Consider the following 25,743-nt stretch of genomic DNA (forward strand, 5'->3'; position numbering starts at 1 on the left):
TCTTTCTGTTTTTTGTTTTATTTATTTATTTATTTATTTTTGAGGTACACTTAGTTCAATCATCTGTATTTATACACATATCCCCATATTCCCTCCCTCCTTCAACTCCCCCCCCACCCTCCCTGTCCCAGTCCTCTAAGGCATCTTCCATCCTCGAGTTGAACTCCCTTTGTTACACAGCAACTTCCCACTGGCTTTTACAGTTGGTAGTATATGTATGTCTGTGCTACTCTCTCACTTCGTCTCAGCTTCCCCTTCACCCCCCACCCCCTCCCAAACCTCAAGTTCTCCAGCCCATTCTCTGCACCTGCGTCCTTGTTCTTGTCACTGAGTTCATCAGTACCATTTTTAGATTCTGTATATGTGAGTTAGCATACAATATTTGTCTTTCTCTTTCTGACATACTTCACTCTGTATGACAGACTGTAGGTTTATCCACCTCATTACATACAGCTCCGCCTCATCCCTTTTTAAAGCTGAGTAATATTCCATTGTGTATATATGCCACATCTTCTTTACCCATTCATTTGTTGATGGGCATTTAGGTTGCTTCCATGTCCTGGCTATTGTAAATAGTGCTGCAATAAACATTATGGTACATGGTTCTCTGGGGATTATGGTTTTCTTTGGGTATATACCCAGTAGTGGGATTACTGGATCATATGGAAGTTCTATTTGTAGTTTTTTAAGGAACCTCCAAATTGTTTTCCATAGTGGCTGTACCAACTTACATTCCCACCAACAGTGCAGGAGAGTTCCCTTTTCTCCACACCCTCTCCAACATTTGTTGTTTCCAGATTTTGTGATGATGGCCATTCTGATCGGTGTGAGGTGATACCTCATTGCGGCTTTGACTTGCATTTCTCTGATGATTAGTGATGTTGAGCATCTTTTCATGTGTTTGTTGGCCATCTGTATGTATTCTATGGAGAATTATCTATTTAGCTCTTCCGCCCATTTGTGGATTGGGTTATTTGCTTTTTTGGTATTAAGCTGCATGAGCTGCTTGTATATTTTGGAGGTTAATCCTTTGTCCATTGTTTTGTTGGCAACTATTTTCTCCCATTCTGAGGGTTGCCTTTTAGTCTTGTTTATGGTTTCTTTCACTGTGCAAAAGCTTTTAAGTTTCATGAGGTCCCATTTGCTTATTCTTGATTTTATTTCCATGATTCTAGGAGGTGGGTCCAAAAGAATCTTGCTTTGATGTATGTCATAGAGTGTTCTGCCTATGTTTTCCTCTAGCAGTTTTATACTGTCTGGCCTTACATGTAGGTCTTTAATCCATTTGGAGTTTATTTTTGTGTATGGTGTTAGGAAGTGTTCTAATTTCATTCTTTTACATGTAGCTGTCCAATTTTCCCAGGACCACTTATTGAAGAGGCTGTCTTTTTTTTGGGGGGGAGGGGTACACCAAGTTCAATCATCTGTTTTTTTACTCATATTCCCATATTCCCTCCCTTCCTTGACTCCCCCCCCCTCGAGTCCCCCCCACCCTCCCCGCCCCAGTCCTCTAAGGCATCTTCCATCCTCGAGTTGGACTCCCTTTGTTATACAACAACTTCCCACTGACTATTTTACAGTTGGTAGTATATATATGTCTGTGCTACTCTCTCGCTTCGTCTCAGTTTCCCCTTCGAAGAGGCTGTCTTTTTTCCATTGTATATTCGTGCCTCCTTTGTCAAAGATAAGGTGCCCATATGTGTTTGGGCTTACTTCTGAGTTCTCTATTCTATTCCATTGGTGTTCCTTTCTATTTTTGTGCCAGTACCATACTGTCTTGATCACTATGGCCTTGTAGTATAGTTTGAAGTTAGGAAGCCTGATTCCACCAACTCCATTTTTCCTTCTCAAGATTGCTTTGGCTATTCGGGGTCTTTTGTGTTTCCATACGAATTGTAAGATTTCTTGCTCTAGTTCTGTGAAAAATGCCATTGCTAATTTGATCAGGATTGCATTGAATCTGTAAATTGCTTTGGGTAGTATAGTCATTTTCACTATGTTGATTCTTCCAACTCAGCAACATGGTATGTCCCTCCATCTGTTTGTGTCATCTTTGATTTCTTTCATCAGTGTCTTAAAGTTTTCTGCATACAGATCTTTTGCCTCCTTAGGCAGGTTTATTCCTAGGTATTTTATTCTTTTGGTTGCAATGGTGAATGGGAGAGTTTCCTTAATTTCTCTTTCTGCTCTTCCATTGTTAGTGTATAGGAATGCAAGCAATTTCTGTGCATTAATTTTATATCCTGCTACTTTACTAAACTCATCAATTAGTGCTAGCAGTTTTCTGGTAGAGTCTTTAGGGTTTGGTATATATAATATCATGTCATCTGCAAAGAGTGACAATTTTACTTCTTCTTTTCCAATTTGGATTCCTTTAATTTCTTTTTCTTCTCTGATTGCTGTGGCTAAAACTTCCGAAACTATGTTGAATAATAATGGTGAGAGTGGATACCCTTGTTTTGTTCTTGCTCTAAGAGGGAATTCTTTTAGTTTTTCCCCACTGAGAACAATGTTGGCTTTTGGTTTCTCATATATGGCTTTTATTATGTTGAGGTAATTTCCTTCTATGCCCATTTTCTGGAGAGTTTTTATCATAAATGGATGATGAATCTTGTCAAAAGCTTTTTCTGCTTCTATTGAGATGATCATATGTTTTTTTTTTTTTATGTTTTTTTTAATTTTTTTTTTGGGGGGGTATACCAGGTTCAATCAGCTGTTTTTATACACATATCCCCATATTCCCTCCCTTCCTTGACGCCCCCCCCTCGAGTCCCCCCCACCCTCCCTGCCCCAGTCCTCTAAGGCATCTTCCATCCTCCAGTTGGACTCCCTTTGTTATACAACAACTTCCCACTGACTATTTTACAGTTGGTAGTATATATATGTCTGTGCTACTCTCTCGCTTCGTCTCAGTTTCCCCTTCACCCCCCGCCCCCTCCCATACCTCGAGTTCTCCAGTCCATTCTCTGTATCTGCTTCCTTGTTCTTGTCACTGAGTTCATCAGTACCATTTTTAGATTCCGTATATGTGAGTTAGCATACAATATTTGTCCTTCTCTTTCTGACTTACTTCACTCTGTATGACAGATTGTAGTTCTATCCACCTCATTACATATAGCTCCATCTCATCCCTTTTTATAGCTGAGTAATATTCCATTGTGTATATATGCCACATCTTCTGTATCCATTCATTTGTTGATGGGCATTTAGGTTGCTTCCATGTCCTGGCTATTGTAAAGAGTGCTGCAATAAACCTGATGGTACAAGTTTCTTTTGGGATTATGGTTTTCTTTGGGTATATGCCCAGGAGTGGGATTACTGGATCATATGGTAGTTCTATTTGTAGTTTTTTAAGGAACCTCCAAATTGTTTTCCATAGTGGCTGTACCAACTTACATTCCCACCAACAGTGCAGGAGAGTTCCCTTTTCTCCACACCCTCTCCAACATTTGTTGTTTCCAGACTTTGTGATGATGGCCATTCTGATTGGTCTGAGGTGATACCTCATTGTGGCTTTGACTTGCATTTCTCTGATGATTAGTGATGTTGAGCATCTTTTCATGTGTTTGTTGGCCATCTGTATGTCTTCTTTGGAGAAATGTCTATTTAGGTCTTCTGCCCATTTGTGGATTGGGTTATTTGCTTTTTTGGTATGAAGCTGCATGAGCTGTTTGTATATTTTGGAGGTTAATCCTTTGTCCGTTGTTTCATAGGCAATTATTTTTTCCCATTCTGAGGGTTGCCTTTTAGTCTTGTTTATGGTTTCTTTCACTGTGCAAAAGCTTTTAAGTTTCATGAGGTCCCATTCATTTATTCTTGATTTTATTTCCATGATTCTAGGAGGTGGGTCAAAAAGGATGTTGCTTTGATGGATGTCCTAGAGTGTTCTGCCTATGTTTTCCTCTAGGAGTTTGATAGTGTCTGGCCTTACATGTAGGTCTTTAATCCATTTGGAGTTTATTTTTGTGTATGGTGTTAGGAAGTGTTCTAATTTCATTCTTTTACATGTGGCTGTCCAATTTTCCCAGCACCACTTACTGAAGAGGCTGTCTTTTTTCCATTGTATACTCGTGCCTCCTTTGTCAAAGATAACGTGCCCATATGTGTTTGGGCTTACTTCTGAGTTCTCTATTCTATTCCATTGATCATCCTTTCTATTTTTGTGCCAGTACCATACTGTCTTGATCACTATGGCCTTGTAGTATAGTTTGAAGTCAGGAAGCCTGATTCCACCAACTCCATTTTTCCTTCTCAAGATTGCTTTGGCTATTCGGGGTCTTTTGCGTTTCCATACAAATCGTAAGATTTCTTGCTCTAGTTCTGTGAAAAATGCCATTGGTAATTTGATCGGGATTGCATTGAATCTGTAAATTGCTTTGGGTAGTACAGTCATTTTCATGATGTTGATTCTTCCAATCCAGGAACATGGTATGTCCCTCCATCTGTTTGTGTCGTCTTTGATTTCTTTCATCAATGTCTTAAAGTTTTCTGCATACAGATCTTTTGCCTCCTTAGGCAGGTTTATTCCTAGGTATTTGATTCTTTTGGTTGCAATGGTGAATGGGAGAGTTTCCTTAATTTCTCTTTCTGCTCTTCCATTGTTAGTGTATAGGAATGCAAGAGATTTCTGTGCATTACTTTTGTATCCTGCTACTTTACTAAACTCATCAATGAGTGCTAGCAGTTTTCTGGTAGAGTCTTTAGGGTTTTCTATATATAATATCATGTCATCTGCAAAGAGTGACAATTTTACTTCTTCTTTTCCAATTTGGATTCCTTTAATTTCTTTTTCTTCTCTTATTGCTGTGGCTAACACTTCCAAAACTATGTTGAATAACAGTGGTGAGAGTGGACACCCTTGTCTTGTTCCTGTTCTTAGAGGGAATTCTTCCAGTTTTTCTCCATTGAGAACAATGTTGGCTTTTGGTTTCTCATATATGGCTTTTATGATGTTGAGGTAATTTCCTTCTATGCCCATTTTCTGGAGAGCTTTTATCATAAATGGGTGTTGAACTTTGTCAAAAGCTTTTTCTGCATCTATTGAGATGAACATACGATTTTTATCCTTCAATTTGTTGATATGATGTATCACGTTGATTGATTTGCGTATATTGAAGAATCCTTGCATCCCCGGGATAAACCCCACTTGATCGTGGTGTATGATTTTTTTAATGTGCTGTTGCAGTCTGTTAGCTAGTATTTTGTTGAGAATTTTGCATCTATATTCATCAGTGATATTGGTCTGTAGTTTTCTTTTTTTGTGACATCTTTGCCTGGTTTTGGTATCAGGGTGATGGTAGCCTCGTAGAATGAGTTTGGGAGTGCTCTGCCTTCTGCAATATTTTGGAAGAGTTTGAGAAGGATAGGTGTTAACTCTTCTTGAAATGTTTGATAGAATTCGCCTGTGAATCCATCTGGTCCTGGGCTTTTGTGTGTTGGGAGATTTTTAATCACTGCCTCAATTTCCGTACTTGTGATTGGTCTGTTCATGGTTTCTATTTCTTCCTGGTTCAGTCTTGGAAGATTGTATTTTTCTAAGAATTTACCCATTTCCTCCAGGTTATCCAATTTGTTGGCATATGGTTGCTTGTAGTAGTTTCTCATGATCTTTTGTATTTCTGAGGTGTCCGTTGTTACTTCTCCTTTTTCATTTCTAATTCTGTTGATTTGCATCTTCTCCCTTCTTTTCTTGTTGAGTCTGGCTAATGGTTTATCAATTTTGTTAACCTTCTCAAAGAACCAGCTTTTAGTTTTATTAATTTTTGCTATTGCTTCCTTCCTTTCTTTTTCATTTATTTCTGCTCTGATTTTTATGATTTCTTTCCTTCTGCTCACTTTGGGGTTTCTTTGTTCTTCTTTTTCTAATTGTTTTAGGTGTAAGGTTAGGTTGTTTATTTGATATTTTTCTTGTTTCTTAAGGTAGTACTGTATTGCTATAAACTTCCCTCTTAGAACTGCTTTTGCTGCGTCCCATAGGTTTTGGGTTGTTGTGTTTTCATTGTTGTTTGTTTCTAGATATTTTTTGATTTCCTCTTTGATTTCTTTAGTGATTCCTTTGTTGTTTAATAGTGAATTGTTTAGCCTCCATGTGTTTGTATTTTTTGCAGTTTTTTTTTCCTGTAATTGATATCTAGTCTCATGGCATTGCGGTCTGAGAAGATGCTTGATATGATTTCAATTTTCTTGAATTTGCTGAGGTTTGATTTGTGACCCAAGATGTGATCTATCCTGGAAAATGTTCCGTGTGCACTTGAGAAGAAAGTGTAGTCTGTCATTTTTGGATGATATGTCCTATAAATATTAATTAAGTAAAGATGGTCTAATGTGTCATTTAAAGCTTGTGTGTCTTTATTTATGTTCTGTTTGGATGATCTGTCCATTGATGTAAGTGGGGTGTTCAAGTCTCCCACTATTATTGTGTTACTGTCAAAGTCCCTTTTTATGGCTGTTAGCATTTGCCTTATGTATTGAGGTGCTCCTATGTTGGGGGCATAGATATTTACCACTGTGATATGTTCTTCTTGGATGGATCCCTTGATCATTATGTAGTGTCCTTCCTTGTCTCTTGTCATCGTCTTTACTTTAAAGTCTAATTTGTCTGATATGAGTATTGCTACTCCAGCTTTCTTTTGACTTTCATTTGCATGGAATATCTTTTTCCATCCCTTTACTTTCAGTCTATATGTATCCCTTGGTCTGAAGTGGGTTTCATGTAGGCAGCATATAGAAAGGTCTTGTTTTTGTATCCATTCAGCCAGTCTGTGTCTTTTGGTTGGAGCATTTAATCCATTTACATTTAAGGTGATTATTGACATCTGTGTTTCTATTACCATTTTCTTAATTGTTTTGGGTTTGTATTTGTAGGTGTTTTCCTTCTCTTGTGTTTCCTGCCTACAGAAGTTCCTTTAGCACTTGTTGTAAGGCTGGTTTGGTGGTGCTGAATTCTCTTAACTTTTGCTTGTCTGGAAAGCTTTTGATTTCTCCCTCAAATCTGAATGAGATTCTTGCTGGGTAGAGGATTCTTGGCTGTAGGTTTCTCTCTTTCAGGACTTTCAGTATGTCCTGCCATTCCCTTCTGGCCTGCAGTGTTTCTGTAGAAAGGTCAGCTGTTATCCTAATGGGTTTTCCCTTATATGTTGTTTGTTGCTTTTCTCTTGCTGCTTTTAATATTTTTTCTTTGTGTTTAATTGTCATTAGTTTGATTAAGATGTGTCTTGGTGTATTTCTCCTTGGGTTTATTCTGTATGGGACTCTCTGTGCTTCTTGGACTTGGTTAATTATTTCCTTTCCCATGTTGGGGAAGTTTTCCACTATAACCTCTTCAAATATTTTCTCAGACCCTTTCTTGTTTTCTTCTTCTTCTGGGATGCCTATAATTCGAATGTTGGTACATTTAAGGTTATCACTGAGGTCTCTGAGACTGTCTTCTAATCTTTTTATTCTTTTTTCTTTTTCCTGCTCTGTGGCAGCTATTTCCCCCATTCTATCTTCCAACTCACTTATTCTTTCTTCTGCCTCAGTCATTCTGCTGGTTATAGCATCTAGAGTATTTTTAATTTCAGTTATTTTGTTATCCATTGCTGTTTTTTTTTTGAGTTCTTATGAACTGTTTATTGTACTTTCTCTATTTTGTTATTGAAATTTTGTATCATTTTTACTATCATTACTCTGAATTCTTTTTCAGGCATTTTTCCTATTTCCTCTTCATTTATTTGATCTTGTGGGTTTTTTTGCTTCTCCTTTGCCCTCATGGTGTTTCTTTGCCCTCATGGTAGTCCAGACTTCTGGGGTTGCTCGTCCCAGCAATAGCGGGGTTTATAGAAGATTATCCAAGCCCCAGACTAATGTCTGAGTGTTGGGTTAAACAAATATTAAGTCTTGGGTTTTTTGTATTATTCTGTGACCAGCAGATCTTTCTTTATTGTTCCTCTGTAAGCGTTGGTGTGTGGGGAGGGAGAGGGTACAATAGTGGCTCCTTCCCCTGGGAGTGAGTGAGCAGTGGTGCACTGTTGTTTCAGTTGGGCTTGGAGGTGCCTGTTGCAGAGGGATGCTGGTGGCTCTGGTGTAAACAGAAAATCTCAGAGTTGGGCCTCTCTCAGGGTTTTTTTTTCTCAGCAGCCTCCCTACTGCTGGCGTTCCAAGGGGTTTTAAGCTAGCACTGCCCGAGGGCCTGGGAGTTGCTATTACCCCTGAGCACCTTAGGTGGCCCACAGGGGGTCTTTGCACTGCCCGCTCCAGGTGCTGAAAGAGAAAGAGAGGCTATGCCCATGTTTCCTCCCCCCACCCGTGAGCCTGCGGCATCCAGTTGCCATCATGGTCGGGCAGCTCTCAGGGGCAGGCACTCCTCACCGCAGACCTCTTCCCTCCTGTCCTCTCAGTCTGTCACCTTACTGGCAACAATGTTTCTCACCCTGAACCAGCTCTCTGGTTCCCATGCTCCCACTCCCGGACCCTCTGTTTAGCTGTGAATCAACATCTCAGTCCAGGAATGCTGAGCTGTGGTGGGGACCCTCCATATGTTTCTCACTCCCTCCTGTCTGCCACAGCTCCGCAGCTTCACCCTCTTTGAGCCATCGTAGATGCCTCCCTACCAGTTATGTGAGGATCCTTGTGGTCCTTTCTGGTGTCCGAGGTTGTCTTCTGGTGTTCAGTTGGTTCTCTGTGGGAATTATTGCATCTTTTGGTGTATTCCCAATGCATCTGTGGAGAGGGGCGCATTCCACATCCCTCTACTTCTCCTCCATCTTTTCTCACCCCTCTTTTTGTTTAAGTCATTCTTAATCCAGTTTTCTGTTACTTGCAGCTAAAAGCAAGTCTAATTATTACAATGGTCCTTACTGACAATGAATTTTACTTGAGTTCTGTGATCCTGGAAAACAGGAGAGATTAAGAAACACCTCCACCCTTTGTGTTCCAGAAAACAGCTTATCACAAAAGAACCACCTTTCCCCTCATGACTTAGATAAGACACACACACACGCTTTGTTTACTTATCACAAATCCAGACACAGCACCTCTAAATTCCCTTTCATTGCCTTGTAAATGGTCAGCTAAACTGCTTATTCTGCTGATCAATCAGAACAAAATGCTTGTTAACGAAATCAGTTAAGCGCCTCTCCCTCCTCCAGACCCTAAACTTTGGTCCAGTCTCAGCCTGGGCAGCATCCAGCCCCTCCTGAGAATAGACTGGCCTCAGGGTAAGATATTCTCTGTTCTATTCTCCAGTCAGGCCACCTTCATCTCACTTTCCTGCACATGGCTTCTAGCCTTGCTGACTCCTCTCTACAAAAGAAAGATCTTTCTGCATCACTCTAGAGACACTCATGGAACTTATAGTCAAAGGAGTCTCCCTACTATAATAACCCCAAACTTGTCAATAAACCTTTTGAATGAAAGGATTCATTCTCCTCACTAAGTCCAGGTTTGTTTTTTATTTGACATTACATTAAAGTAGAAAATTAGACTGATAAAATAGCACTGACAAGGCCTATGAACATTTACAAGCAAATCTGATTATGTGTAAATTCATTAAAATTGTACACACATGCATAAGCATTACTAAAATGCATTGCCAAGGAAGAGAAGTAAAAGATGATGGTTACTATTAATAGATATTAAATTGAGGTATATTCATTTTGCACAGAGAGGTATCTGAAACTCCACAAACTCTGTTATAGAAAGTTACACCTCCTTCCACTAAGTAATTCAGAAAAAAATTATAAACTTGCTGGAACCCTTTATATTCTTGGCCCTGGTCAAACAATCAGGTATAGGCTTTTCAGTTTGGAATGTACTTCCCTTGGTGATCTGTCAGCAGTCACTGCAACAACTGTGTATTCTACATTTGAAGGCTTCCAATCACTTTGAGCTGCTATAAATTCTATCAACAAAACTAGCCTTTGTTTCTCTAAACACAGTGCAGTTTCCAGTTTTAGATTCATTATCTCATGTAATCACAACACAGCCCTGTCGTATTGATAATGACATTGGTGCCATCTCCACCTTTATATGAGAAAATGAAGCTCAGAGAGGCTACATTACTTGCCTAAGTTCTATAGTTAGCACTTGGGACAGCCAGAAAGAGAGTGACACTGGCCCCTTCTTCTTTCCACATGTCTTCTAATTTAGCTCCCCTCTTCCTGCACATTTGCTTCAAGCAATTTTTCCAAATCACAAGCTAATGATTCCAGTAAATATGACACAGGATATTAGAGCTGGAAGGGACCTTAGACCCTTAAGTAAAAGATGTCATTGACTAGCCAAGAGTAAAACAGTGACACTGTTGGTGGCAAAGCCAGTCCCTAAGCCAGTGTTCCTGTCCCAGACCACCCAGGATGGACCTCCCACTGAGATGCTCCCATGAGCCCTTCAGCCGGTGTGTTTGTCCAATAGGCCTCCAACACCAAGAAGAGGTATTTTTTAGACGCTGCTTCTAGGGGCTTGAGACAAGGACCAAGGAAAAGGCAGGAATGGAGAAAGGATGAGTACTTTCATCTTTAGTGAACTGGGCTGTGCTGTCTTTTCTCATATCACTCTAGTGTCATCTCAAAACTCCCGTAGCCAAACAGTACAGCATGGTGGTTATAGCACGAGCTTGCAGACACAGACCAGATGTAGTCTAAACTCTTTCACCTATGAGCCTTGTTTTCCTCAGCGGCAAAGTGGGTCTAATGAGAATTTCTACCTAAAGGGATGATTATGAGAATTAAATTATAATCCATCTAAAGTTCTTACTGTGGTATCTGGTACATTATAAGTAATTAGCAAGTATTAGATATCATTTTCACTAATAATGTAGCTATAATAACAATCTCCTTTTTCCAGAGTAAAGAATTGGGGATTTGGAACTGTAACATAGTGCACATTTGGGGGGAACTAACAACTGTGGAACACCTACTCTAAGCTGGTCACTGTGCTTGGAGATAAATACAGTAATCCTGTGAAATAAGCATCTCATTACTTCCACTTTATTGGTGAAGAAGCAGAGGGCATGTGGAGGGCATATTAAGCAATTCACTACTGTATTCACTATTTTTTCAAGTGTTCTGCTATTCTATCTAACTTATCTAAAAATCAAGCTGTTATATTTCTTATCAATGGTGATTGAAATGCATTAAAAAACTGCATTTTTTTCAGCTGCATTCATAGGATTAAAATATTTACAGAAAAACTACTGCCAATAACACACTTATTTGTCCTAAACAGAATAAATTCTGTAAGAGCTAATGTGTTTACATATAAGAAATGTCAAAATCTCATAATGTTTGCATTCATATTTGCAATTCCTACAAAAAAGTAATTCCTACAGTGAAGTAATCCCCACTCTCCCTAGCCCTCATCCCACCAACTGACCTGGAGAAAGACATCACTCTTTCTCTTCAATTATAGTGTTTATCTGCATTTACATCACTAACTACAAGACAGCCTTGGTGAATCACATCTCTCTAATCCTGTCAAAACACCCTCGACTGTGCACTGAATTTTCTTTGCCTCTCATAGAAGAGGTCATTTCCATTCCTTAGGGGCCAGGAGGCCTCCTCAATCTACCACTGTGGAAGTGGTACCACTCCCACACTCTAGAGGCAAACAACAGGCTCAGGTGGTATGAAAAGTAAGCATTTTTCAAAAATGAAAATCACTCCTTATGGCAGGTGTCAAAGACGCAGCTGCCACTGGGCAGTGTGTATCAAGACTGTATGAAAAAGACAGCTGACTAAAAAATATTTGCGATCTCTCTAACACATGGCAGGTTTAATCCTGAAGGACTGCAGACAGCTAGGTAAGATAACAGTGGTAGCTAATGCTTACTGAGTGCTTACTGAATACCAGGCCCTGGGCTGAGTGCTTTACAGGGGTCATCCCACTAAATCTACCCAATGGTAATATGAAGTATGGACCATCGGTAAACTCAATTTGGGGGAATGAGTAGAGGGGAAAGTAGGATCCCACACTTCTATATCCAGGTATAACCCTGTCTTTCACCCGATCCCTGCACGAGGGTCACAGGAGGTGGCTACTAATATACCAGGACTTTGATTTTTATTGGGTCTTGGGGAACCTTGAGAGGAGAGGAGACTTTGTAGGAAGGGTTTGGACATTCTGGATCTTTGGACATAACACCATACCAATAATCGCGTGAACTGGGTGCTGAACTGAGCCAAAGTCAGGTGGAGGATGGCTCCTGCTTGGTCTTCCAACTTGCCTTTAGTATTAAAATCACCACCTGAGGGCAGAAGGAGAGTTCTAGCAGCCTCTCCAGTGGGAGTACTTTCTCACTCCACAAGCTCACTACTCCTTGACACTATTTTGGCAGGCTATTTTACCCTTCATGGAAACTATACAAATGAATATATTTTTGTAAGAAAAGGAGAATCCCTGTGAATATCAACATTTGAATTTTAGCCTGGGACTTTTAATGTGTTTCTAAGACACAGAAAACATCTTAGAGATATATATAGCTAGCTTACCTTGCCATTTTGTTTAGGAAACATACCATTCCATAGCTACTTTTGGTTTTCTGAATATATCCTAGTGAGAAGAAAACTCCAGAATATTGGTTCATGTACCCACTCAAGCTGTCTTTCAGGACCTGTTGTGTGCCTGCATTTTGCTAAGCCCTGGTGATGCCTGATGAATAAGACAAAGTTCATACCTTCGAGAAGATTTAAAACAACAAAATATAGGCCCTTTTAATGCTATGTAGATATGAGTTCCTGACCTATGCCACTTTATTCCTCCCTGAAAATTTTCTTTTAGCATTTCTTCTGGATCAGTTCTGCTGCTGATGAATTCACTGTTTTTATTTGTCTGAAAATGTTTTTATTTCTTCTTCATTTTTGAAGAAGTTATCATTGGATATAGAATTCTAGGTCAGTGGCTTATTCTTTCAAAACATTATATATATACATCAAGGCACTGTCTTTTCACAGGGTGGTTACTGATGGGATGTCTGCTGTAATTCTCATCTGTACTCCTCTGTAGGTAAAGTGCTTCCCCATTCCTCCTGCTGCAGCTTCTTTCAAGATTTTCTTTCTCTCTTTGGTTCTCTGATTTTGAATATGATTTATTTAAGTTTTTTTGGTATTTATCCTGTATGGTATGCTCAAGATTGAAGGGTGCTATGAGCTTAAATGGTAAACCCCCATGTGATTCAAAATAAAATATAATATACTTGGGGCTTATGACACAAAAATCCCTCTCTTACATATGGTAGTGCAACATAACTCTGTAATAATTCAGAGCTTTCCTAGGTTGTACGTTTTGGAAGTGGTGGTGTCAATGGGACGAATCAGGATCCCCAAATGTGTTTCTATAAACCTCCTTCTAAGAACTGCTTTTGCTGCTTACCATAGATTCTCTATGGTTGTGTTTCCATTATCATTTGTCTCAAGGTATTTTTTAACTTCCTCTTTGATTTCATCATTGACCCATTAGTTTTTTAATAGCATATTGCAACCCACTTGTTCTTGCACACTCCCAGAACTTGTAGAGATGGCACTGCAATGACTGAGAGGATGCTGAAAAAGAAGCTGCTATAGTTGGTCCCACCTCTCCTTTCATGTCTATGGCATGACATGACATGACATGTCCTTCATGTCTATGGAAGGCACAAGCTTTGTCAATGTACACCCCTGGCTGTGGCTGAACCACACTCCAGCCTCTTCAGGCTGTCTCCATGCAGCCAACCTCAGTTCTCTCCCTGGGTCTGCCTTCTAAAGCCTCAGTTTCAGCACCCAGTCTCTGTGCACGACAGCAGACATCTGCTAAATAAAAAATATTTTAGGCTTTACAGGGTAACATGCAAAATGGAGGCTATTATGTAGGTACTTATACAACTACTTAAAAATGTAGAAACCATTCTTAGCTTGTGGACTGTTCAAAAATAGCCAGCATGACAGATTCAGCAACTCCTGATCTAATGAATAGTTTTGATGCCTAATTGCTCTGTGATTTTAGGATTTATGAGCCTAAGACCCTGGCTGAGTCTCTGCTTCCCAATTTACAAGCTGGATATAATTTCTATTCTGCCACATTTGTACAGGGATCCAATGAGAGGACATATTTTGAATCACCTAGTAAATTAAATGGTGTTTGGTTGTGAGCTATAGCAAGAGTGACTCTATGTCCCAATATACTCACCACAGCCTGGTTTATATTTGTCCTGGTGAAACATTTTACAACACCTCTTTCACTCAAAAGTGTTCTGGTTGGAACAAGTTACATGGTCACTCTAATGCTATATGCACACTGAGGTCTTATTATTTATCTAATGATATATTGGGAGAGGTCAGTGACAATTTGTAGGCTCTATCATAGACTTTAAATTTGGCTGTCACATTAGTGGTCTCAAGTCCAGGTTCTGTTGCAATTAATTACTTCAAGTCAAGTTCATTACTTGTGTGACCTTGGGTGAGTTTCATAACCTGTTTTTTTTTTATTTTATTTTGACAGTTTTATTGAGGTATCATTTAAGTACCATAAAAGTTACTCATTTTAAGTGTACAATTTAATGATTTTTAGTAAATTTATGGAGTAATGCTACCTTTGCCACAGTCTAATTTTAGAACATTTGGGTTACTCAAAGGAGAAGAAGAAGAAGGAGAAGGAAGAGAAGGAGTAGAAGGAGAAGAAGGAGGAGGAGAATGGAGGGGAAGGGAAGAAGAAGAAGGAGAAGAAGAAGAGGGAAGGAGAGGAGAAAAAAGATGAGGAGAAGAAAGGGAGGGAGATGAAGAAAAGTCAAATGCCAACTCCCACCCCAGACCCAATTCTTACTATGAATTTTAACACACTCTACAGGTGATTCTGGTGTACCAGCATTTCAAACATACACAGAAGTAGACAAGACAGAATAATAACTATTTATATGAAAGGGGAGCTTTTCAAAAGAACCACCCAAACCCCATGCCAGCTCAATTCAATCCAGGGCTCTAGGGTAGAGCTTGGTGATGTCCTTAGAGCTCCCCAGGCAATTGTAATGTGTTTGAGCTTTGAGAAACACTCTCTGGTACATTTCTCCTCCAAATATTTGTCCAACAGAATCTCTCATTTCACTTCTACTTCCATTCAAATGTTATCTCTAGACAGAGGAGCTTTCCAGGTTCCCTTTATCTAAAATATATCACATCCCTGGATATCCCCCAACCATAACATCTCTTTATCCCACTTTACTTTCTTTGCAGCACTTTTCAGCTGCCATTTCATTATATACTATGAGTTTATTCTCAACAGTGAATATGGTTTATCGTTCAAGAAGCTCATTCATTGAACCAGCAGCTCCAACTTCCTGCTCCCTGCTTATGCCCACTGCCTGCCAAGGCAGTACCACATGGGAAGCATCCAATGAGTATCTCCTGAATAAACGAATGATAGTGGGGCAGAGCAGAGATTTCAACCCAAGACTATCTGCCTCCGAAACCCATGCTCTTCTCAGGATACCACATGGGATAGCACATAGCAGCTTTGCACTAGCTTTGCTTAGCTTCTGGAAAGAGAATGTAGTTCTGAATTGAAGCAAGCTACATATTTGGTACTGAATTCATCAAAGTAGACTGGTTCATGTCTAGTTACTAGTTATGAGATCTTGTGTGGCTCACTTAACAACTCTGGGTCTTATTGCCATCTGTAAAATAGGAAAATAAGCCCACCTCTGCCTATCTTCCAGATTTGTTGAGAGAGACAAACAAAAACTTATATTTAACAGCATTTTGTACATTAAAGTGCCATGTAAAGATAAGTTAGCATTACATCATGGGGAAGAAAAGAGAAGGTGAGAACAAGGAAACAGAATAGGCAAAGAAAGTAGTAAAAAAAAGTTAAAGGAAAGGGTGATGGTAATTGGACAGAATGGTTTCGGAGACTTTCTAAGCCTAAAATTCTATGATTTTTGCCATGGCAATCAGAGCAGAAAAATAAAAGGAATCCAAATTGGAAAAGAAGAAGTAAAACTGTCACTCTTTGCTAATGACATGATATTACACACAGAAAATCCTAAAGATGTCACCAGAAAACTACTAGAGCTCATCAATGAATTGAATAAAGTTGCAGATACAAAAGTAATACACAGAAATCTCTAGCATTGCTATACACTAACAAAAAGACCAAAAAGAGAAATGAAGGAAACAATCCCATTTACCATTGCAACAAGAAGAATAAAATACCTATGAATAAAACTACATAAGTAGGCAAAAGACCTGTATGCAGAAAACTATAAGATACTGACAAAAGAAATCAAAGATGACACAAACAGATGGAGAGATATACTATGTTCTTGGATTGGAAAAATCAATATTGTGAAAATAACTATTCCACACAAAGCAATCTACAGATTCAATGCAATCCTTATCAAATTACCAATGGCATTTTCCACAGAACTAGAACAAGAAATTTTACAATTTGCATGGAAACACAGAAGACCTTGAATAGCAAAGCAATCTTAAGAAAGAAAAGCAAAACAGAGCTGGAGGAAGCAAGCTGCTTGACTTCAGACTATACTACAAAGCTACAGCAATCAAGACAGTGTGGTACTGATACAAAAACAGAAATATAGATCAATGGAACAGGATGGAAAGCCCAGAGATAAATGCACGCACCTATGGACACCTAATCTATGACAAAGGAGGTAAGAATATACAGTGGAGAAAAGATAGCCTCTTCAATAAGTGGTGCTGGGAAAACTGGACAGCTACATGTAAAAGAATGAAATTAGAACACTCCCTAACATCATACACACACACACACACACACACAAACTCAAAATGAATTAAAGACCTAAAAGTAAGGCCAGACACTATAAAACTCTTAGAGGAAAACATAGGCAGAACACTCTTTGACATAAATCACAGCAAGATCTTTTTTGACCCACCTCCTAGAGTAATGAGAATAAATACAAAACAAAGCAAAAACAAATGGGACCTAATTAAACTTAAAAGCTTTTGCACAGCAAAGGAAACCATAAACAAGGCAAAAAGACAACCCTCAGAATGGGAGAAAATATTTGCAAATGAAGCAACAGATGAAGGATTAATCTCCAAAATATACAAAACAGCTCATGCAGCTCAATAACAACAACAACAAAAAACCAATCCAATCAAAAAATGGGTGGAAGACCTAAATAGACATTTCTCAAAAGAAGACATACAGATGGCCAACAAATACATGAAAAGATGATCAACATCACTAATTATTAGAGAAATACAAATCAAAATTACACTGCGGTATCAACTCATACCAGTCAGAATCACCATCATCACAAAATCTACATACAATAAATGCTGGAGAGGGTGTAGAGAAAAGGGAATCCTCTTGCACTGTTGGTGAGAATGTAAATTGATATAGCCACTATGGAGAAGAGTATGGAGATTCCATAGAAAACTAAAAATAGAACTACCATATGACCCAGCAATCCCAATACTGGGTGTATAGCCAGAGAAAACCATAATTAAAAATGACACATGCACCCCAATGTTCACTGCAGCACTATTTACAATAGCCAGGACATGGAAGCAACCTAAATGTCCATCAACAGAGGAATGGATAAAGAAGATGTGGTGCATATATACAATGGAATATCACTCAGCCATAAAAAGGAACAAAATTGGATCATTTGTAGAGACATGGATAGACCTAAAGACTGTCATATAGAGTGAAGTAAGTCAGAAAGAGGAAAACAATATCATATATTAATGCATATATGTGGAATCTAGAAAAATGGTATAGATGACCTTATTTGCAAAGTAGAAGTAGAGACACAGATGTAGAGAACAAATGTATAGATACCAAGGGGGAAAGAGGAGGATGGGAGGAACTGGTAGATTGGCATTGACATATATACACTATTGATACTATGTATAAAATAAACAACTAATGAGAACATGCTGTATAGCACAGGGAACTCTACTCGATGCTCTGTGGTGAGCTAAACAGGAAGGAAATCCCCCAAAAAGGGGGCTATATGTATAAGTATAGTTGATTCAGTTTTCTGTATGGTAGAAACTAATACAACATTACAAAGCAACTATACTCCAATAAAAAATAATTTTAAAAATAATAAAAATCTATGATTTAATAGAAAAAGAGAAAGGGAAAAAGTATGAAAATGTGTATATCAAAAGTAGCCATTTGTCCAAGAACAAGATTTAAAGTGCCTTTACACTTATTTCAGTCTTTTCAAAACATGTGATACTAAGCCAAAGATTGCAATGAAAAACCTGACCTGGAATCACTGGGCAATAATCCAGTATGTTAGTCAAGGTGAAGATTGACAGAGGGACCAGGGTCTTCTGGTCTGACCTCCAGTTAGGGACCTGGGGGCCCAAGGCCATATGTACATGCATAGGTAAAATGGCTCTGGGCAGGGAAGAGGGTGGAGGAGGAAGAAGAGGTGTATAACACAACAACATGCATGGTGGATGAAACCACACTGGACCACAAGACAGAAAATGGCAAAGGGCTTTAGGGGAGATGAGTGCAGATATAGGTAGAGTGTGGACTAGCTGAGTTCACTTCTGATGCGGAGTAGTATTCAGAAGACAAGATTTACTAAGTGGATATTAGATGGAATCCTCTTCCAAGAGGAAAGTAGAGGATGGGAGTCAACCTGGAAAGAAAATGAGGCTCTAGCAAAATGGGTCAGGCATCTAATAATGCTCAGTACGCCAGAATCCAGTAAAGGTTCTAGGAAAGGGCTTATACCCTGACCCAGCAGGGCTCTTGACATTTAATACAGATGGAGATCAAAGTGGCCATGGGGCCAGTGGCCCTTCCTCCTAGCTACTGAGGCTCAAGGGCACACCTATGGGAACCGTATGGCCTCCAACTTATGGAATTCTCTGGAAAGACTTGTAGCTTACTTCAATGTACCATGAGGTCCCTCATGCTCAGAACAGGTGAAAATAAGACATATCTTATAATTTGGTTGGTAGGGATAGGACCTATTCTGAATACCCTCACATCCTCCCCACAGGAGGGAGATGGGCCCTGCTACATGACAATACACAATGGAAACAATACACAATACAAAGCCAGTCACTGTCTCAGCTCAGGCAGTGGATGTTAAGATAAAAGGCACAACAGCAAAAGACCAAAAAGCCTGTGGGGGAGGCATGGGGTGAGTGACTGGTGTTGACTGGAGGACAAGAGGGGTGTGGATGAGTCATGGGAGGTAAAGCTGGACCAGCCTAGTTCCGCATGCAAAGCCCACCAACCAGCATGTGACCTCTTTCAAACAGTCAGTGCAGGAGCGTATTTGTGGCACAGGTCTGGACCTAGATAGCTGAATTCCAATCCCAATTTGAGTCTTCTGCAATCAACTTAACCTTTCTACATACCCTTCCCCAAAACAGGAAAAAGGTGATAACCACAGCAACTTACACATGCGTACACAGGAACATACGCCACAGGGCTGATGTGAGGGTAGAATAAGTCAGTGCCTGCAAAGCAGTTAAACATTGCCTAGAACCTAAGAAAGCATGCAGTGTGCATTAGCTATTACAGTAGTTATTATTATTATTATTAATCCTGCAATCAACAGTGCTACTGGAAGGGGCATGATAAGATCATAACTTCTCTTTCAGGTGCTTGACTGGGCTGTAAACGTGTAGGATGGAAGGGATCAGAGAGGTGGAAGGCCAAGAAGCGAGTTAGGATTTCACTGTAATTCTAGGTAAAAGGTGCTACTCAGAGTGAAAAAGGTAAAGGAAAGAAAGGGACGGGAAAGGGACCAGACATTAGATACATCTGAACAGTGAAATGACACTTGCAAATGCCTGGGCCTGGCTGCTGCAGAAAACAAATGGTCAGAAGATAACAGGATGTTGTCGGAAAACATGTCCATGTGTGCACCAAGGCAGCTGTTGAAATGACACTTGGAAGTTAATTCTGCCTGCTCTAGCCTGAGCTTTCTGCTCATCCTGCTGTACCCAGTGACCCTGGGTACACACAGACATCAGAGCTGCTCCGCCCTTCTCTAACACTCTGATCCTCTGATCCTCTGATCCTCTGGCAGGAAACCTTGACCTCACTTACCTTGCCTAAAGGTGACTTTTAAGCCACCTGCCATGCAGCTACCAGCACACAGAGCAATTGATGACTGCACATCATTCTACCTGGCTGGCTACCTGGCTCCAAAGGCCTCCAGGCAGGCCCCCAACTCCATTCCTCCTACCTATCATTATTCTTCCCCCCAGAAGCATCAGACTAAAGCCATTAAGTCCAGTTTACAAGGAGGGTTCAGCAGCCAAAAGAAGCAAGTCAGTAAAATGAGTAGAGATGACAGTAGGTCCCTTCTCAGTAACACTCCTCCCCCGACACATGTCACCTTGCACATCCACTCTGTGAAAAGCCCAGTCTCTTTTCTACCTATATACCATCCTAAGATACTCTCCACCACACAGACACCACTGGCATCCACCTGGGAGCGGGGCTCCAAATCCCTTCCAGGAAAGTGCAGGGGGCTAAGAATCAGCAGACCAATGTTTTAACTCTATCATTAACCTCTCAGAAACCAGTTGCCCACTTTTGGAGTTTCTTTAAAAAACTAAAAATGGAACTACCATATGAGCCAGTAATCCCACTACTAGGCATATACCCAGAGAAAACCATAATCCAAAAAGAAACATGTACCATAATGTTCACTGAAGCACTATTTGCAATAGCCAGGACATGGAAGCAACCTAAATGCCCATCAACAGATGAATGGATAAGGAAGATGTGGCACATATATACAATGGAATATTACTCAGCCCTTAAAAGGAATGAAGTTGAACTATATGTAATGAGGTGGATAGACCTAGAGACTGTCATACAGAGTGAAGTAAGCCAGAAAGAGAAAAACAAACACTGTATGCTAACACATATGTATGGAATCTGAAGAAAGGTACAGGTTCTGTACTTGAAGGAAAGCCTTGAAGTTGATATGCAGACTCTATATTTATGCCAGTTTCCAAGAAGACAAATAAGATCAGACTTAGCAGCATAGATAAGTTACCCCTTTATTCAATTCAATACTAGTTCTCTTCTGTTTTATGAGAATGGAAGGAGGGATGTGGTAGTAACCTACACAAAATGCACAAGAGATTAGAGACTACAGTTTTTATAATGCCCTTTAGGTTCTCTCTTCTTTCTTCCTCCCTCCCTCCCTCTCTTTCTTTCTGGTTGCTTTGGGTCTTTGTTGTCATGCGCAGATTTTCTCTACTTGCGGCAAGCGGGGGCTACTCTTTGTCACAATGTGTGGGCTTCTCATTGTGGTGGCTTCTCTTGTTGCGGAGCACAGGCTCTAGGTGCAAGGGCTTCAGTAGTTGTGGCACTCTGGCTCTAAAGTTGTGGCATATGGCTTAGTTGCTGTGCAGTATGTGCGATCTTCCTGGACCAGTGCTCGAACCCATGTCCCCTGCATTGGCAGGCGGATTCTTAACCACTGCACCACCAGGCAAGTCTGATTCTTGCTTCTTTATAAAAACATATTTAAACTAAAATTCAGTTGTTAAAAAAGAAATTTCATCAAAAACCATTGGCTATGAAGTATTTTCAAATATTGTCAAGGAATCCCATTTCAAAAGTGTGCTTTGATGAAGCTGCACCTTTATTAATTTATAGCAATTGATTAAGACAAGCATGAGAGTATAAATGGCATTATGAAAGATGTAATATATAATTCAGGAAGTTTAAATTGTATTTATTACACATGTTTAAAAGTATACTAAGCTCAGAGGATAAATATATATATATATGGATGTTGAGATTCACAACCATGTTTATTTTATTACAGCTAATGAAGGAAAGAATCCTAATTTTTATTTTGTGGCAAAAGTCTGGGAAAGGGCTGGAAAGGCATCTAGAAAAACCCGTTCTCCTTCAGGACTTGTCTATTATAATAGGCCAGCCTGTTTCCTTTGTGAAAAAACACTCTCTAAAGGCACTTCTAGCAACATCACAGGTGAGGAATGATGTATTTGGGGCTTCCTAAAATCCCAACAGACAAAAGCTCTAAGGGTTGGGGTTGGGGTTCTAATACACATACGTGGACTAAAGGTGTGGTGCTGGGCCATAGCTGGTGGGAAGCTGGACCAGGGCCTCCTTCACTGAGCCTGGATCCTCTAAGAGCTGCCCCTTCCATTCCAATGAAATCAGAAAATCCCCAGCCTGTAGACCATGGAGTCCTCTAGGAAACTCATGCTTTTCCTAAAGCCTTAGGTAGAAAGAAACAAAAAGGCAATGGGAAGAAACCACACCCCAAGCCTATGCCAGAGATGGAGGTTAAATTTACATTACCTGCTACAGAATGGAAGCCACAAAGAGATAAAGTAACAGAAAGGACCATTGAAACCTCCGGGACCCTGCCAGAGTCAAAACCAGTGACACTTTTACAACTAGGACACGTGCAATAATGCAGGAGAAGACAACATCCACAGAAGATGCATGTACAAAAAGTGAGTTACAAAGACCTGAGGGAACAACTCTCCATGTCAGAGAGTTAGCAGTTGTGCAAACAGGACTATCAGAACCAAAGAACCACAGATAACAGACCAATATGAGAGTAACTATTCAACAAGTATTTGTGATAATATAAGAGATAAAAGAATGTTTAAAAAATAGAACACTAAGAAAAAGATAAATGAACTTTTGGGCAAAAGATTTAAACAGAAATTTCACCAAAGAATACATATTGGTGACAAATAAGAACATGGAGAGATACTCAACATCTTTAGTAATTAGGGTTATATAAAATCACAATGGGATACAACTATGCTCCAAAATTGGTAAAAATTACATTGATTGATGAAAATAAGTTCTGGAAAGGATGTGGAGGAAGTAGAACTCTCATGCATTGCTGGTTGGAATGGAAATCGTACAGACACTTTGCAAAACTGGCAATTTCTTAAAAAGTTAAACATAACACCTACCATACAATCTAGCCATTCTATTCCTAGGTATTTACCCAAGAGGAAAAACAAAAACAAAAACAAAACCAGCACTGTCCAAGTATACACAAATGTTCATAGCATCTTAATTTTTAATGGCCAAAAACTGGAAACAGCTTAACATCCTTCAATGAGTGAATTGATAAACACATTGTGATAATCTATCAATGAAGTACTACTCAGCAATAAACTTTTAAATGATTAAAATGTGTGTATATGAGTGTGAATGCATATGTGAATCATATGTACATATATGTGTAATACATGCAATATAGCATAAATCATTCAATTTAGGAATGAAGTAGCATGATACCTGCAATTTATACTCAAATCATTCAGTTAAAAATTGTGTAAATTATAGAGAAGCAAAAGTGGCAAAATGTAAACAACTGATAACTGTAAGTAAGGGTAGCAATATCTTCTGTTCTATTCCTTCAACTTTCAGAACCACAGCAGAGAACTGGCTTGACAAGGGATCCCATCCACAATCAGCAGTGGCCACCATGACTGTACACCGTGCCAGTTAAACGGATGCCTCCCTGGCCACTTGCCTCAGTTCCTAATGCACAAATGCATCTTACTAGGAGCCCAAATCATGTGTGGACTCTACTGCAAAGCAGTTTGGGAAATACAAGTGTTTAGGTAGTAAAACTAGAAAACTGTTGGGGCAGACATTGAATAAGGCAACATGCTACATGCACCACAGGCAGGGCTGGTACACAGCATCTCCTGAAGTTATTTAAGGCCATAGAACCATTTTTCTTAAGAAATGTCTTGAGAGAAAATGTTCCAGGGAACACGCTTTTGGAAATTCTGCCTTCTCATTGATGAGGAAGGAAACTGATGCCCAGAGAGAGGGCTGTTTGGCTGACACTACTCAATGAATTGGCAGTGGTCCTTCCCAATATTGTATCGCTACGCTTACCAAGCCACAAAAAACTCCCCAGACTATGAGACCAGACAGGCTGGGTTCAAACGCCACCTCTGCCCCTGGCACTTAACTGTGTGACCTCTGGCCAGTTGCCTAACCTTTCTTAACCTCAATTTCCTTATCTTTCAATTGAGATGACCCCACCTTATGAGGTTAAAGTGAAAGCCATCATGACAGTTAAGCACTTAGTACAAGGTAGGCAAACAATCATAGTATTTTCCTTCTTCTCTGCTCACCCCAACCCCAGGTACCATGTGAGTGCAACAGGGAGAGGAGGAATGTGCCTGGAATTGGAAATTCAATGATGCTTCTGTGAAGAGACAAGGCAGTGGACAGACACAAGGAGGGGTGCTATGGAACTTGATCTCTGGCAACATGTGAAATGTGTTGGGGAAGGTGGAGTTGTATTCAAAAAAGTGGCTTTTTGTTCTAATGACGATTTAAAAACAAAAGCAGAAATATCATAGACAGAGGTTTAGGATTTAATATAAGGCCATGCACTGTTCTCAGAGTTGTAGAGTAGTCTTTTTGACCAGGTACTTTCCTCTGGTGTTTAGAAGCTTGCCCAGATGTCACTTCCATTCCAAAGCCTGTGAAGCTTTGATAGATTATAAGCCTATGCCACTGTCTTTGTAGCCAAAATATGACTCTTCACCTTCCCCTGGGAACCAGGTGTTAAATCATCACTAGATGACAGTAACATCAAACAATTAGTTTTCTATGGACTCATCAAACTATTTCACCTATGTTTTTTTTCCTCTTGCTTATCCATGTCACACAAGCATTTATTCAACACAGAACAGAAGCAGCCTTAAGTTTGTCTCATCCTTATTTTGTACTTGACTTGGAGAATCACAGAATTTTTAAAAGAAGGGAATGTCGATTCCTCAAGCTACAAGGAACAGGTTTCTCACTGGGCTCTCAGAGCTCGTATTAGGAGACTTAAACCCTATTTGGACATGGTTGAAAAGGTAAGTGTCTCGTAGCATCTGTACTTGACAATGAGTCATATACTTGGCCAAATTGTTCTTTTTCTTAAGCAAGAAAAAATGACAGTTTAAAAAATATCTATGCACTTGATGGGAATGTAGCCAAATTTCCTAAGGTAAGAGCCATTTGGTTATTTAAAGAAGCTTCTTCTTAACTGCACTTTCACTTCCTCTTCCAAATTCCTCCTTCCCACTCCCAAATTCATTTGTACAACCAAAGTCGGGTTTTTTCAAGGAACCACTAGAGTAGGGATGAAATAAAAGTGTAGAAACATTAAAAGGGTCTGGCGATGACTAAAAACCACACCATGCTCTGGGAACATCAAGGAATCTGGAGCTGTGGACCCTGGGATGTTCCAAGAGGGATTTTAATGGGAACTTGAATTAGTCCCAGAGAACTTCCAGGATACTCCTACTTCCTACAGTATTGTAGGTGAGCTGGGGTTGGAGCAGGAGTTTGCTTGAAACACGCACACCAAAGGGGAGACAAGGGATAGATCCAGAGGTGCTGGAAGTCAGATCATGCCCAGTGCTGCTGGGGCTGTACCTGTCTCCAACTTTATTTTGGAAATGGCTTTCCCAACAAATTGCATCCAGTCAGAGGAGCTAGAATTAGGTTGGTGGACACTGACCAGTCTAACAGACCAGCTGGACACAGTCTCTAAGATCTTGCTCAAAGCAAGAATATCCAGGTCAGCATCTGGGTCACTGTTGCTAGAATCTGGACTAGTGAACTAGACAAGTAAACTGATTGGACAAAGGAGAGGGCACCCAGGTTGCAGCTCTAGTCTGTGGACTGGGTGAATGTAGCGGAAGAAGGTAGAAGAAGTGAGCCGTATCCCAGTCTTATCCATCCCTCCTGGTAACCAATCCTGTTAGTAGGTCTCAGATCTCATTAGTGGCAAGC

At 39.9% G+C, this 25,743-nt stretch overlaps 1 protein-coding gene across 2 annotated transcripts in view; it reads right to left on the bottom strand.

Annotated features, from left to right (window-relative positions):
* Nucleotides 1–25,743, bottom strand: part of LOC130840820 (phosphatidylcholine transfer protein-like) — a 124,457-nt gene that overhangs the window by 14,155 nt on the left and 84,559 nt on the right. The window contains exon 1 of one of the 2 annotated variants that reach the window (XR_009050063.1): nt 8,592–8,916. The exons of the other annotated variant lie outside the window; for it this stretch is intronic. The gene's annotated coding sequence lies outside the window, so the exon portion shown is untranslated. Of the gene's footprint in view, nt 1–8,591; nt 8,917–25,743 lie in introns of those variants that run through there. 2 annotated transcript variants of the gene reach the window in all.

Source organism: Hippopotamus amphibius, chromosome 17 (assembly GCF_030028045.1).
Source record: "Hippopotamus amphibius kiboko isolate mHipAmp2 chromosome 17, mHipAmp2.hap2, whole genome shotgun sequence".
NCBI classification, from domain to species: domain Eukaryota; kingdom Metazoa; phylum Chordata; class Mammalia; order Artiodactyla; family Hippopotamidae; genus Hippopotamus; species Hippopotamus amphibius.